Consider the following 4945-nt stretch of genomic DNA (forward strand, 5'->3'; position numbering starts at 1 on the left):
TCTTATTTACTCTCTCGTTGTTTGTTCTTGTTTTACTTTTTTTGATGGCCTAACTTATATCGGCAGTCAATTTTTTCAATTATCAGCATGGTTAAAACTAACCACTTAACAACTTCTATTACATATAGCATTAACTCTTTTGCTTCCAAATGTATTTAATTGAAAAATAGTAATATCCCACGACTCTAAAATGCCCACAATTAGACTATTGTAATAATTTCCATCCGGAACTGTAAACGAACATTGGCAATAGCAATGACAGTAAATGCATAATAAAATTTTGTTGCGAATATCAGCTAACTTAGCTGATATTCAGCTGAAAAATGTGGTTTTGTGCATTACTGTCCTTTTCCCATATTCAATTGGAAGTACAAAATAAACCTATCTATCAGAAGAATATGTAATAACACAATTTCACAAATACTCCTGATTTATTTAAAATTACCTTATACATCAGATAATCAATTGGAATGCTATCCACTTCGCTATTTATTTTATCATTTCTGAAACTTTATTTTTGGCTTCATAAGAATACTGGGTAATATTTTCTGGAAGTCTATCAAGAAATTTGAAAGTTGTATAAACACCGTGGTTCCAGGTGGCAGGAAGGGGCTTATGGGCTGAAATTGACCAAAATATCCCCTAAAATTGAAACAAAAGTAAGCAAAAATGCAAAGAATAAAGCAAACAAATCAGTTGACTGACATATACCCAGTATATTGTTAGGGGGAGGAGGAGTACAAAATTACTACGGCAATAAACCAGAAAAATTACGGTGATTTATTGGAGCAATTTTTATCCATGATTTGTGACCCAACTCGGCACAAATACAAACAGTGTTTGATTGTCAACAAAATTGGTATTTAAAAGGTTTTTGAGCTTATGGATTACAACCTAAAAGTTCTAAATCAATACTCATCAAGTACACATCTCTAAACTAATGTTTTATTCTCATGCTTAATGATTTCTGAGGGTGTTGATCATATATCTGAGGTTAATACTGCAATGAAAAGGTCTAAAACACCTAAAGATCTCGAAAAGGTGTAAAAGGTCTAAAGGTCAAAACGCAGTTGGCATATTTTATAATGGGCAATTATAAAATTAAGGCAATGATGCCTTAGTCTAAAGATATTAAAGTCTAAAGTCTAAAGTCTAAGAGTGTATATGTTAGCAAGGTTTTCAGAAATAACACTCTTTTTGTTTGTCTTAATACCAATTATACTTCTCAAAGAAAACAAAAACAGATAAGACTAATATTTCAATGTTTTTTGAAGTTGTGGCAAAAAGTAAAATTACTTTTTTAAAAAATTAAAAAAAAAAATAATTAAATTATATTTTCAGCAGATAAAAGGGATTTGACTAAATTTTGCATAGATTAGACTAGGGGTAGTTCCTAAATTATACGCCCGAATGATAAACAAAAGATCGAGAGACAACAGAAAATTGATAAAAATGGTTCATTTCTATAATATTTTAGAGAATTAAAAACAAGAACTGCTGCTGACGTTTTTGGTGTTTTTGGTAGGCCACAATCAAGAGTGAAGTACCTCATACTTGCATAATGTACAATTTTGTACATAATGTTTCATAAAGAACATACATATTTTTTGGACGAGGAAAAGTGTCAATTTGAAAAATTCACAAAAATACTGTGGAAAACTACTAAAAGTGAAAGCACGTCTCTGTATAGTTGATAACAACAGTACAAGATGAAAACAAGAATTTCACCGGTTAACCTTATATTGTTAAATTTCTAGAGATTTTAATAAATCGAGTTTTTTGGTTCAACGGCTAAACAGATTTATAGATCCAATATACCTTTTGAAGTAATTAGAGCATATTTTCTTTCCAAAATTCTTTATAACTTATTTAGATTGTTTAATCAAAATTTCAAGAGAAAATCCAACCTTCAAATATTTTGTTTTCCAAATATCCGTGTGTTTTACGAGTTTTCTAAAACATATTTTAAAAAACCAACAACCGAAAAACTCCGGGACGGATATTGAAATGAGAAATCATTTCGACAACTCTTACCACAGCTACCACTACTGCTACCCCTAAGATGTCCCTCTTACCATGACGTCCCCAACCCCAAATACTGCTACCGGTTCTTGTACAATTAATTCACATCAATTGCGATCACTAATACAACTTGATTAGACAAAACTACTACTGTTAATATGTAGAGAACTTATTCAGTTAAAAAACAAACTGAAATTAAATTTAAAAACTAAGTTTTCTTTTTTGAAAAGTGAGGATCAAACTTAAGACGAGCAGATATAAGCAAATATAAAAAATGAAAACTAAGACGAGCAGAAATCACTTTAAAGGATCTGTTTTGTATAGATGAGCACCACAACTGCATTTGGGGATTTTTCTTCTTCTCGTGGCATATTACAGTCTTTAGCTTGTAAACAGTAAGAGATAGAAGTTTGATCTTTTTTCAATTCAGAGACAATCAAATAGAGAAGAAAAGCAATTAGTAAGCTTTTTTAAATTTCAAGACACTTTCTAGAAAAATATTTTGTTCATTATTAGTCTATTAAACAATACAAGGTTAAAAAACGAAGTTTAGTTTTGAGTTCCAAGTTTGATCGAGTCCAATTACATCGTCAGACGACGATGAAGAAGGGCTGAAATTGGTGGGTCCTAACTTCCGACTTGGTTCCCTTACCAAGAAAAGTCATATATTTGACATTTGACCTGCTTCTTAGTTAAGATTTTTCAATTTCTATATAGTAACTGGAACCTAAAATAAATAAACATTCCCACCTGTCACCCCCTTTAGAGGCACAACCATGCCCTTGATGCAACATTGGTCTTATTTTAGAGTACTTGATGACATCTACAGATTTTTTAAAGTTGTTTCTTTCGCATCTAACGAATTTTTACTCGAACATTTACGACCATATAAAACTAGAGAGAGAGAGAGAGAGAGAGAGATCGGTATATTGAAAAACTATCGTAGCATAGAGCTAAATTCAGTTTTTTCACAAAAATCATACATTTAAACAAAAATCACACAACTAGTTAATTTGAAGGATTTAAAGTTTAATATTTTCATATTGCAAGGTACTACAACTACTCGAGTTCCTCTATGTCTGTGTCTCTATTATTATTTATGAGTCAAGGAGCCATTACATGTATGGAAAAACATCAAGTTTGTTATGGTTTCACCATAATTTTCATTCATTTTCCTATAATTCACGTCTCTTTTTTGCATCTTTCTTAAGTCTCCCTCCTGGTCTCGCACCCAATCCATACGTACATGCCTGAAAGAGTCTGTTTGAATTTTCTAAGAGAGCAGAATATGACGAGCAAACACAATTGGAAATGCAGAGTTTTAAAAGGAAAAAGGACTGTAATGATCTGATCATACAACAAAGATCTTCACCTAAGGAGCCTTTTCAATTATTTCTAGGAGGCAAATGCCTAGAATATTGCTATCCATAGTGATTCATCACCAAATCTTTTTTTCCAAATGATGATTTTTCCAGTAGTAGTTTCTAGTCATATTACAAGAAAAAAAAAATCTCTGCCTACCTGTTGTTTCGTAAATTTCTAATATAGCTGCAGTTTTAGGTTCAACAGATGGATAAATTACACTCAAAAATTCATAAAAAAAAAGAATAAAAAAAATGAAGGCCTATCATAGACCTTTCAAAGCTGAATTTTTATTTGTCAGTTTTGATAAATTAACAGGTAAACTTGAGAAATTTATATTTTGAGTGGGTTTAAAAATGTCCAACTGCTCTTAGGAGGATTTTTTTTAGTGATTTGTAGCTAATGCCAGTAACCAACATCTGGGAAAATTATCTTTCCTCTGTTTTAAGAGCCACAAGCTAACCTCGTTGATATTCATGTCACCCTTCAACTGGATAGTCAAATACCAATCTCAATATTAAGGAATTTCCAAAAAGATGGGATAAAACTTTTTCATAGAAAAATCTTGTTAAAAAAAAATTAGAACAAGCTAAAAGAATATCTTTTGAAATGAAAGAATTTATTTTTCTGTTTATATAACATTATTTTCTGTTACATATAGTTAATTTAACCTTGATTTTAATAGTGTTGCCTTTGTAGTTTTTGTCATCTTCTTTATTTACCAAAATAAAGAGGATACCTTTTGAGGGTTGATTCTCTCCAAATGCTTGCTTGCTCCTGGTATATATTTATCAATATCTGAAGCTTCGCTCTTTAGTCTTTCATAAATCTTTAGTGCTTCATTTGTTTCTTTCCAAACCCCTTGCTCAACAGTGAAATAAAATGTTCCAACAACAATTCCACCTTTGGCAGATAATCTGAAAAGAGTAATAGTTATCAATGGCTTATCTAATTGCCATGTCAGAATGAAAGGATGTATTCCATAATTCTAGATCAAAGTAAAAATATGGTTTCTAAGCTTTTTGTGGGGAGCTTTTTTTTTCTGAGATTGATAATTAATTTGGTATCCTAAAATTGTTGCTAATCACGGGAAGCATAATAAATGTACCCTCGGTAGGCAATATTCTAGCTTCTCTTATTATTCTATTCTCTACCGTTTTGGTCTTTACCTCCTTTAAAAGAATTATGATAAGTAAATCTAATCATTTTATTTGAGATATTATAAACAGGGCCCGACCGACATATTGGCCGGTATGGGTCAGTATCATTATCGGACTTTTTTGTGGCCAACTTATCCAGAATATGGCGCCAGATTTCCTCAGGTAGTTTTTGCTTGTCAATTCAATGGTGGCGGAGCGACCAGCTAAGTCTGACCATGGTGGAGAGCAGCAGAGGTGAGTCAAATGAAGACAAAGTATATTTGTTATTAATACTGGACTGCAAGCAAGTTGCACAGCAAGTGTAATTGACTGCCTCTTTGATAACATGCTTACAACTTCAACGAGAAAGGAAGAAGAGTCAGCAGATAATAATGATCAGGAACTGGAAGGGTATACAAGTG

At 31.9% G+C, this 4945-nt stretch overlaps 1 protein-coding gene across 4 annotated transcripts in view; it reads right to left on the bottom strand.

Moving 5' to 3' along the window:
- Positions 1–412: 412 nt before the first annotated feature.
- LOC136031289 (solute carrier organic anion transporter family member 1C1-like) overlaps positions 413–4945 on the bottom strand; it is a 178652-nt gene continuing 174119 nt past the window's right edge. For 3 of the 4 annotated variants that reach the window (XR_010618485.1, XR_010618487.1, XR_010618484.1), the window contains 2 exons: positions 4124–4301; positions 413–642 (listed from right to left, as the gene is read on the bottom strand). The gene's annotated coding sequence lies outside the window, so the exon portion shown is untranslated. The remainder of the gene's footprint in view (positions 643–4123; positions 4302–4945) is intronic. The other variant, XR_010618488.1, reaches the window with a different exon arrangement.

This window comes from Artemia franciscana, chromosome 9 (genome assembly GCF_032884065.1).
Source record: "Artemia franciscana chromosome 9, ASM3288406v1, whole genome shotgun sequence".
NCBI lineage: Eukaryota > Metazoa > Arthropoda > Branchiopoda > Anostraca > Artemiidae > Artemia > Artemia franciscana.